Genomic DNA, 11,451 nt, shown 5'->3' on the forward strand with positions numbered 1-11,451 from the left:
TGTTTCCAAAGGAGAATCACCTTAATGAGACATAGTGTGTCTCCTAATAGGGCTCTAGATGACTCTTTCATTGCCCTTGCAATGAGAGGGGCTCTAATATCTAAAAGGTGTCTAAAAGACTAGGCAAGTCTACTATACAAAGGAGGGGTACGCTACTTGGACTGAGCAAGTCCCCTAAGGATGGGCTTGGGCTAGCGTCTTCATCGCCCTTGCTTACTCACCAATTCAACTACTAAATCATCTCTTTCGACCATGGTCCTTTCACAAGTTCAGGATTTAAACCCTACCACCTATGCAAGGATTGAACATTGGTCCAATCTATAAAACATTCAGCTATATATATATATATATATATATTTTTTTTTAAATTTTCTGCTATAATGCAGGACAGCATGGCACAATAATGCATCCTCTTCAACTGTCCTCTGCCCCTTTGTCGAGCGTCCCGAAGGACCACTTGCTCACCCAAGTAGAGTTCACAATTTCTAAAACCCCGCTCCAGCCCCATCAAGGAGAGGAGGGTCCCAAACTTCCCCTCTTGAAACGGTTCTTGCCCTATCACTTGTCATTGCTCCTTGATTGACAAGTGAATTTGTATACACCGATCCTCACTCTATGGCAACTTTCTCCAAAATAGGCTCCCCAAACCATTATCAACCTCCATAAAGAGCTACAAATGCTTCCCCTTTTATAGCTAGCAAACCCATGAAAGGAAACGCAACTGCATCCAGATGCAACATAATGGCACAACCTTCATAATGACATAATGACACAGCCCTCATATTCAACAGAACGACACAGCCTTCATATTCCTTTTCTTTAGTCATATGTAGTAAAGTCAAACAAAATAAAATTCAAGAAACAAAGGGCAGAAACTATATTCTAACATTAAAGGCTTAGAGATAGATGCCCCGGAGCCTCAAGATGGAAATCATGTTATCACTCAAGGGATCGCTATGGCCATTGTCTCACTTTGATGCCCACACTAGGCTTCCTATTTGTTTTAATGCCAACGTGACCATGAACAACCCGGACAAATTTACAACCCAAAAGAGAATCTCCAATCTGCTCTGTCATTGCTCCTTGAGGGTATAGAACCAAGGTCCCTAGAATAAATGGATGCCCATATTAAAACAAACCTCCACATGGCTTTGACATTGTTATGACATTGAAAGACTGAAAAAAACTTTAGCCCATAACTTTCTTGCCGCAAACAAATTCCCATGGTAAAAGAGGAATTATTAACTGTCACACTCCTTACACAGGGAAGGAAAATACAAATTTCACAAATGAGCGGGTTTATTAGAGTAAATTTCTTCAGCACACCCCTTAGGCATTGTAGACACCCCATTTTGACCGGACCCAAGTTCGCTATGCTTGGCGTGTAGACACCCCATTTTGCTCTGCCTTAAGAAATTAGGGTTTTTCCATCGGTTTTCCAATGTCCTTCCTTCCCGCGTCCGTTTGTTACATTTCTAAATATTTTTGGTCGTTTCCGTCATGTTTCGTATTTTTCCGTTGAGTATTGAGAAGGGTTATTCATGAGAATCCGAGCAAAAGAGAATGTGGGACCCGCTGGTGTGGGACCCGTTTGTGTGGGACCCGCTAGTGTGGGACCCGTTTGTGTGGGACCCGTTTGTGTGGGACCCGCTAGTGTGGGACCCGTTTGTGTGGGACCCGCTGATGTGGGACCCGCTGGTGTGGGACCCGCTGATGTGGGACCCGCTTGTGCGGAACCCACAAAGTGGGACTCACCATTAGCATGACTTAACTTTCTCTACCATTTCCACTAACTTCATTTTTCCCTTTAAAATAACATCATTATCTCCATTACCATTATATATTCCATTATTCCCACCACCATTCCCACCATTACCATTATATATTCCATTATCCCCACCACCATTCCCACCATTACCATTATATATTCCATTATTCCCACCACCATTCCCACCATTACCATTATATATTCCATTATTCTCCACCACACCCACCATTCTCATTATTTATTTCCACCTCTCCACTAAGTTTTTCACTATATAAAGAGAGGTGATGAGAAGGAAAAAGAGGAGAGAAAAAAAAAAGGAGAGAAGGAAGAGGGAAAAAAAAAGAAGAGAAAAAAAAAGAGGAGAAGGAAAAAAAAAAAGAAGAGAGGGAGAGAAAATAAGAGAGAAAGAGAGAGAGGAAAATATAAAAACAAAGAAGGAAGCGGAGCGGATCGCACGTCGGCCGGATTTTTGGATTTCTTCGGCTCTTGGATTCGGCGAGGAACTCATCACAGGTAGTTACACTGTTTTCGGAATTGTTTAGAAGTATTTGGTATATTTTCGGATTTTTGTATGATTTTTAACGAAGAAAACTAAAAGATATACTAAACAGATTCCAAAAATAATGAAATTTCGTGAGAAAATAATATGATAATGATACATTCTACCATGAATTTGTGAGCATTTTTGGATTTTGTTTGGTATATTATTTTACGCATTCTTTGAAAATTATCAGATTTTGGGAGAATTGTTACTGATGTCAAATCACAAATACAATTCTCCAAATTTTTACAGTAGTCTTAAATTCTATACTTCTTGCTTCTGTAAAAGTTTCAAGTGATTTTGATCTTGTTTCATATGAGCTGTAGTCTTAATTCATAATCTGGTTTGACATTTGAAAAATCCGAAACTGATAGTAAATAGTTTTCTAAATTCATGAAAATCTCACAGCATGCTATTTTCACTTATATCTTATTACTGTAGAAATTTCATGGAATTTAGATTTCTATTTCTAGTAGTTTCTGTGTTATTTTTGCAATCTGGTCAATTAATTTTTAAATCCAAATTAAATATGAGTTTAATGTAAAAATCTGTAAAAATATTCCAGTAAGTTACATCTCATCATATCTTGTTGCTGGAGAAGTTTCAACTCATTTTGAGTTCGTTTGCAACAACTTCACTTGTAAAATCACTCATATGATTAAAATTGATAAAATTCATTGAAAATCCGAAATTAATTGAAAATCATCTTAAAATCTCTAAAGGACCTTAAATTCTGTCACATCTTAATTCCTTAAGAAGGTCTGCTTTACCTCATTTGTAGAATCCTCTCTGAGGTTGCACCTCAATTTGTGCCTCTGTTAATTAGAGACCAATTTGGTCAATTAGTTGTCTTAGCCTTGCTTCCCCCTTGCAAGGGCAATGATAAGGTTACTTGGAGCCCATCTTTGTGTTTGTTTGGGAGACCCGCCCGGTCTCATTCTCTCGTTAGTCCTCTTTGTGCGCCGTTTGGTTTTGGGAGAACACCCTACTCGGCTTGGCTTCATACCCCTACCCTTATGGGTATTGGGTTGCACATTTGTTGCACCCTAGGGCTAGGTAGCTGTCCGGCCCGGCTGGGTGTTTTACCTCTGCCAAATGTTCAAATTCGTGTTTCCTTTTCTCTTAGAGAGTCTTTGACTCATTTATCTTTAGTTGGTGTTAGTGGAGTCTTTGACTCATGTTTCCATTTCTTTTAGAGAGTCTTTGACTCATCTATCCTTTAGTGGGTGTTAGTGGAGTCTCTGACTCGTGTTTCCTTTTCTTTTAGAGAGTCTTTGATTCACTTCGTTTTCTTAGTAGGTATTATTAGAGAGTCTTTGATTCATTCGTTCTTTTGTGGTATTACTAGGGAGTCTTTGACTCATTGGTTCTTCTGTTGGCGTTTTTTGGGAGTCTTTGACTCATTCCTCCTCTAAGTTGTAGTATTAGAGAGTCTCTGACTCATTTGTTCCCCTCTTTAGTGTTGTTAGTTCGGAGTTTCTCCTTTAGAGTTGTTGATTACTTCGCTTTGATTAGAGGCTAACTCAGTCTTATTAAAGCGTTGCTTGCTTGGGATCTTGGATCGTTTTCTCTCTTCTTGGGACGCTATCTTTCTTGTTGTGGTTCGTCTCTTTGAGGCGTTAGTTGCTTGTTTGGGGTTTCCCCTTTTTGCTTTAGGGCTTTGCCCTAGTTTATGGTTATGCTTGTTTGTTCTCTGTAAGAGTGAATTCATCTAAAGGTCCTGAGCATTGGAAAAGCTTTAAAATCCAAAAACATTAGAAATTTAAAACTCAAAAAACATTTGAAAACTTTAAAAATATCAAAAACATTTGAAATATAAAAAAACCTTAAAAAATCTGAAGTGTGAGTGTTTCTTTTAGAAGCGTAGTTTGAGAGTTCGTTTCGAACTACGTTGGCTTGATCCTCTTCCGAGGTACGTAGTGCAGCTTGGGATTTACATCCCAAGTCCAGCCAAACTTTTTTGTAAATAACTATTTTAAACCTTCTTAAAAAACCTTTAAAATCTTGTTTTCAAAAGATCTTCTTCTAGAGTTAGGAGTTTCTCCTAGATAGAGAGTTTTAGAGTTAGGGTTTTTCTTTTGATAGGTTATTTGATTGTTTGTTTGTTGTGTGCTTGTTTTAGAGTTAGGGGTCTGTCCTAGAGTTATAGGAGCGCCTCCGTCCGGTCAGTCGGCGATCCACATCGCCGAGTGATGACTAGAGTATGATACGCTAGTCCACCCTTGGTTTTCCTTAAGAAATACAACCTAGTCACACATAGGTTGTAAGAACCACCTGCATTAGCTTAGGGCTAATCTGCATTTAGTTAGGGCATATAGGGTGTCATAAAATCCACAATTCACTGAAATTTAAATAATCGTACAAGAAACTTTAATAACCGGTTCGGTCTTTTAGATCGAGTCTAGGATAGAAGTCTAGGTGTCTTAGGCATCCTAGCTTAGAATAGGCGCGGAGAACTACGTTGCCTTGATTCTCGTGGAGGCGGGGATACGTAGGCTTCTTTGGATGAATACCAGGCCATCTGAGGACTCGGGCTAATCACTTTTAAAACTGTTGAAACAATCAAATCACTTAGGATTTTCCATGAAATTAGAATTTTAGGAGAACTTTCACTTAGATTGAATCCAAACCAATTAAGAAATCAAGATACACATTTAGGATTCACATTGAAATTAGATCATAGGATGCATGTCACATAGATAGCACATTAACAGAGAGTTGAATGAGCCATTAAAAATGAATTTAAAAGAGTTAACTTTTGGAATTGAAGACCGATTATCGGGCAGGAATGGTGCATGTGGTGGATAAATCCCCATACCTTCCATTCTTGTAACCAGGTAGCGAGTCTAGATTTCTGGTTAATTATGGGTCCTAGATCCCACATCTAGGTGGCGACTCTGTCAGTCTTTTTTTTGTGGAATTCGGATTGCCTTAGTGATCCCAAGTTCACATAAAAGATGAATTAAAATTAATAATAAAAGGCACACGCCAATCGCGTGGGTACGAGAGACCAAGAGATAGTGCGTGGCGGCTCGCGCCACCACCCCTCTCGCGGGATCGGGTCCCACAGGCATATATAAAATAACAATGAATTTTTGTGTAAAATGCAGGTAACGACCAAAATTAGATTGTAAGCCAATAATAATATATGACCTCCCCAAAACTTTTATGAGTTATGCATATGCATTCTTCCCCAAAACAAACCATTACATAACCAGATCAAGTTTTAAGCTAGAAACAGAGACTCAACAATTATTACGATCCTTATACTGAACTGGAAATATGTATCATGTCTGTATCCTCTCAACTTAAAACAAGAGAGTTGAGCAAAAGGTGCAAAAATCAATGTTCTATATGAAATTCCCTAAGCACAACAGCAAGGATAAACCCCGAAACAGAGTACTACACAACAATCATAAGCATGGATATGATTAAGTTTCTTGGGTACTTAATCATAGAACTACAAGTCAGAACAAGGAAACCAATTGTCAATACAACATTCCATATTTTTCTAGTTTTTCAAACAGATTCTTGCAAGTAAGCAAGTCCTAAAACAATGATTAAAGAAAGAAATGCTTGAAAATTCGAGAACATGCAGGTATTATAAAGGAGAAGAAATAAGAACCACTGATAAGGGGAAAAAAATCAAAATGGAATTCAATGAGTGAAATGCAAATGATCTTACCTTCTTAGGAACACTTACACCTTTCGGCTTGATCGTAGAAAGGAGCTGATCGGGATGAGATTTCCAGAGATAATGGCTGACAATGATCGAAGCCGCGGAATTACCAGAATCACTTGTGAATTGCAGGTTTCTCCTCCCTTTTGGCTGGCCAAGATCTCTCTTGCTTATTTCACCGATTTTATTTCTTAGAGCCAAATTTTTTCAAAAAGAAAATAACCAGGTCCGAGCCAAATCTCCCGTTGAATTCGCCTTAAGATCTCGTTGATTCGAATTTGGGTCAGAATGGAGAAGATGAAATGATCGTTGGCCAAACTTTTCTTCTTCTACTCCTCTCTGATCTATGTTAGGAATGAAGAAGAAGCCCTTTGCTATTTTTTTTATTCAAATCAGATCGGAAAGTGGAGACGCTCGGAGATGGAAAATGGGTTTTGATGGAGAGGGTTTGAGAGAGTTTTGGTGGGATGAAGAAAATAGGGGAAGATAGCAATGGTGGTAAAGTTGGTGGAGGTAGTGGTTCGAGATAACCAAAGGTTAGAAGCAAAGGCTGGATTCCGGCGAAGTTGCCGGAGTTGCAGAAGTGGGTTTAGAGGTGGTAGTGGCTGAGATGTAGGTAGTGATAGGACACAAATACGGCGCTACTCTCAGATCTTGCCACATGTCGTCCATGCACCAATAAAGCCTAATATCATGAAGAAAGGCGTTGGGAAACGGCAAGACCATACGATCACGACACGTGTCGCTCTCGCCGTCCAGACCTCATCATCACAAGTTATGGAAGGAATTATCTGGAAAAACCACGCGCGCCGGCGGAGCAGGAGAGCAGCCCAATCCTGCAAAGGAAGGTTTTCTCTCCATAATGATGAAAAGGTCCGCGCGCCTTTCTTTAAAAGGGAGGGAAGGGAAGAAGAGAGGGATCCACGTCTTTTGAAAGACATCCTTTTCTCAGCTCCCGCAGAACAACCGGAAAAAGAGGCGAGGTAACAACAGAGGAGACTAGGAACTTAATCCTACTCTCCCTGCTAGTCCCCTCCGACCCACTCATCCGCACACCCAAAAAAGAACCCGCGCTTTGGTCCTACTAACCGTGATCAAACCCCTTCCTCCTCTCGCTGTCCTTTATATTGATTGGTCGAAGGATCTGACTTGGGTGTCGAAGTGGTAGTCTGGGACCCACCCCGAACCCCCTGACCCCCTTTGTTTGTGATTGCAGACCCCGCGGAGGCCCTCTACCAACCCCGCGATCGCAGACCCGGATTGAGACACCATCATATTGGCGCCATCCGTGGGACTCGTCGAGTACTGAACGCCTTATGGCAATGAGAAACCACACCCAACAGTAAGAAATATGGGTAATGACCAGGAGCCAGGCTCAACGCGCACAAACCCACACCTCAAGCTCCCGGGAGCCTAACTCACCGCTCTCGGGCCGACACTAGCCCTCCTCCAGCACACCGCAGATGGTCCCCACCATGGAAATGTTCAAGGAACTCCACCGAGAACTACTCCAACGCTTGCCTCCGCCGGAACCTCCGGCCCCGGGGAGGCCCCTGACAACGCAGGACCAGACGGAAGCCTATGACGAAGGTGATGAGGAACAGCCAGGAGAGTGTCATCTCCGGTGAAGGCGAGCACCGACTCACCGGACGCCGTCCCCATCGGCAAATAACCCTTTGCCGCCCGCGGCTAGGGCGCACCAGAGAGACAATGGGAAGCAAGCTACGCTAAGCCGCGCTCCCCCTGCCCAGACTGCTCGTTTCCAGGAACCGCCCCCAGCTCGGACGGAGGAGGTAGCAACCTCAGCGCAACCCCCCGGTATGGATCCGATAGCCGACCTGCAAAGGCAAATCCTAGAAGTGAAACTGGAAATGAAAAAGCCCTACGCCCACGGCATCCTCGACGAATGGGAGAGAGAAATGGCATCCCCGTTCACCTCAGAGGTCTTAAAGACCCCAGTGGAAGCAGGAATAGATCTCTCTCGTTTTGGTCTATACGACGGAAGCACAGACCCCCTCGAGTTCCTCCAAACTTTCAAAAGGGTAATGACGTTCCGGGGCACGTCCGACGGATTTATGTGCAGAGCCTTTGCGTCCCTGTTAAGAAAAACTGCTAACGACTGGTACATGAGATTGGAGCCTGACTCCATCGCATCCTTCCACGAATTCGGAAGGAAGTTCAGCGGAAGGTTCGCCAACAACCGCCTCCGCCATGACCCGGTGGACGCTCTCTTGGCCCTCCGACAAGGAAGAAATGAGACCCTAAGAAACTTCATGTTGAAGTTCAACGCCGAACTGGCCCAACTTTCCGACATGGACGTCCAAATAGCGGTCGCAACACTGAAGCATGCCACCACCAACCCGAATCTCAAACTGCATCTCACCCTCAAGCCGCCACGGGATCTGCAGGAACTTGAATCCAAGGCTGACAAGTTCGTACGAGCAGAAGAAGCCTGCGCCCGAGAGGAGAACCGGCCCGGCCCCGATGAAAGAAAAAGCAACGACGACCGAAGGGCCACGAGGCCACGAGCCGAGGAAAGACAGGTGAGTCGGAACCCCGTCCTCGTCTTCGAAAGACTGGGAAGCGCCCCACTGAAGGTCCCCTTCTCCCATGTCTTCCTGGCTATCAGAGATCAGAGTCTCCTGACCCCCCCCAAGAGAATGCCCACGGACCCAAATTAGCGGTCCGCCAAAATGTTCTGCGAATTCCACGGGGACCACGGCCACGAAACTGACCATTGTTTCCACCTCTGCCTCCAGCTGGAAAAGCTGGCCGATGAAGGGCACCTAAATCAATATCTCAGGAGCCCTGGCAAAAACTCGCGTGAGGCCCAACACTCGACCGACGAACCCAGAGGCAGGCGTCAGCCACACAGTAGGCGCCGGTCCAGCAGTCGCCGCCGATCCACAAGCCGACACCGATCCCCGAGTAGGCATCGCTCCCGAAGCAGACACCGATCCTGCAGCAGACACAACACACGCCGCCACCAGCGACCCAAGAAAGAAGAGCCCCACAAGCAGCCGCAGGACCGCGAACAACCGCCTACCATTATCGAAAAAATCAATATCATCACAGGCGGGCCGGCGGGTATATGCAGAGCGGGTGTTTTCCATGGAAATACCTTCCAAAAAGGCCCGGACGGATCCGCCCCATGAAGATCAGGTTATCACTTTCTCCCACGAAGACCTTGACGGACTACAAGTCCCGCATGATGATGCACTGGTCGTCAGGCTAGTCGTCACCAACTTCGACATAGGAAAAATCCTAGTTGACATGGGAAGCTCTGTCAATGTGTTACACCTCGGAACCTTCGAAGAGATGAAACTGGGCAAAGAGAGGCTGGGACCTACGGAGTATTCCATCTACGGGTTCTCCGGGGCGTCCGTACGGGTCAATGGCAAAATCGACTTACCCGTGACCTTTGGGACGTACCCCGTCCAAAAGACCCTCCTGACCACCTTCATGGTCATAGACATACCTTTCACCTACAGCGCCATCATAGGGCGCCCCGCTCTAAGGGACTTGGGAGCGGTAGTCTCCACCCTCACCTCAAGATGAAATTCCCCACTCCAACCGGAGTAGGGGAAGTCCGGGGGCAGCAAATGATAGCACGCCAGTGCTATGGCAAGCCTAAGAGGAAGCAACGCCCCTGCCGAAAACTTCACGATCGGGAGTGAAAAACCCCGGAAGCGGGCCCGCACGATCAGAGGAGAGCCCGTCGAGGAGCTAAACTCCATCCCCATAGACCAAGATCAGCCGGAGAAACAATTCCGGATCAGTTCCCTGCTGAAAGGCACCTTGCGAGAACAAATGATCGACTTCCTCAGAGCCAACAAAGACGTATTCGCATGGTCCGCTAAGGACATGCCCGGGATACCCAAGGAGTTGGCCGTTCACAGGTTAAACGTGAACCCAACCCTCAAACCCGTCCGACAGAAGAAGATGAACTTCGCGGTAGAATGCCAAACTCACACAAAAGCCGAAGTGGAGAAACTGCTACAAGCCGGATTTATCAGAGAGATCCGGTAACCCGAGTGGCTGTCGAATGTGGTCATGGTCAAAAAAGCCAGTGGGGGCTGGCGAGCCTGTATAGACTTTACATACCTAAACCGGGCTTGCCCAAAGGACCCCTACCCCCTCCCGCGCATAGACCAGCTCATCGACGCCACATCCGGGCACGAGCTCCTCACCTTCTTGGATGCCTTCTCGGGTTACAATCAGGTGAAAATGCACGAACCAAACATCCCGAAAATAGCGTTCATTACCGATCAGGGCGTCTACTGTTACACCGTTATGCCCTTCGGGTTAAAAAACGCAGGCGCCACCTACCAGCGGCTCGTAAACAAGCTATTTCGGGCGCAAATCGGAAGGAACGTGGAGGTGTATGTCGACTACATGCTGGTAAAAAGCTTGGAAGCCTCCAAACACATCTCTGACCTTCAAGAAACCTTTGACACCCTGCGACGGGCCCGGATGAAGCTGAACCCCGCAAAATGCGCCTCCGGGGTGACTTCCGGGAAGTTCTTACGGTTCATGGTTAGCCAGAGGGGCATCGAGGCCAACCCCGAAAAAATACAGGCCATCCTGGACATGGAGCCCTCGACAACAGCCATAGAGGTGCAAAGGCTCGCAGGGCGAATCACCGCCCTCGGCCGTTTCATGCCCAAATCGGCAGAGAAATGTCAGCCGTTCTTCAAGCAGCTAAAAAACATACGGGAATTCAAATGGACCCCGGCCTGCCAAGAAGCCTTCGACGCCTTGAAACAATACCTTCAGGCACCGCCCGTACTAGCCAAACTTGAGCCGGGGGAAGAACTATTTTTATATCTGGCCATCAGCCCGACGGCGGTAAGTGCGGTATTGGCCAAGCAAAGCGACAAGAAGGAACACCCGGTGTACTATGTGAGCAAGACTCTCCACGGTGCGGAGGTCCGGTACTTAAACATAGAAAAATTCGCCCTCGCAGTCGTCAGCGCCGCCCGAAAACTCCGCCCCTACTTCCAGGCCCACCCCATAGTGCTTCTGACTGACCAGCCCCTGAGGAAAATTCTCCAAAAGCCGGAGACCTCGGGCAGGATGGTAAGCTGGGCCATCGAGTTGGGAGAGTTCGACATACAGGTCCGACCGAGACCGGCCATTAAATCCCAGGCCCTCGCCGACTTTATAGTGGAGTCCATAGCCCCTGCCACAGAACCAGCAATGTTGGAAAATGCCAGGGGCCCCACCGAACAGACGGGTCGCGAGGACATAAGGCCAGACTCGGCGGAACAAAGCAGCGAGATTAACTAGACCCTGCACGTTGATGGCTCAGCGGGTAAAACAGGGCGCGGGGTGGGAGTGGTCCTCCACGGCCCCGAAGGATTCACATTAGAATACGCCCTCCGGCTAAATTTCAAAGCCTTTAACAACGAGGCTGAATACGAGGCCTTGTTGGCAGGGTTAAGCCTTGGTACAGAACTCGGC

Source organism: Tasmannia lanceolata, unplaced genomic scaffold (genome assembly GCF_043159265.1).
Source record: "Tasmannia lanceolata isolate RefF3 unplaced genomic scaffold, GAP_Taslan_0.1 ptg000011l, whole genome shotgun sequence".
In the NCBI taxonomy this organism is placed as follows: Eukaryota; Viridiplantae; Streptophyta; class Magnoliopsida; order Canellales; family Winteraceae; genus Tasmannia; species Tasmannia lanceolata.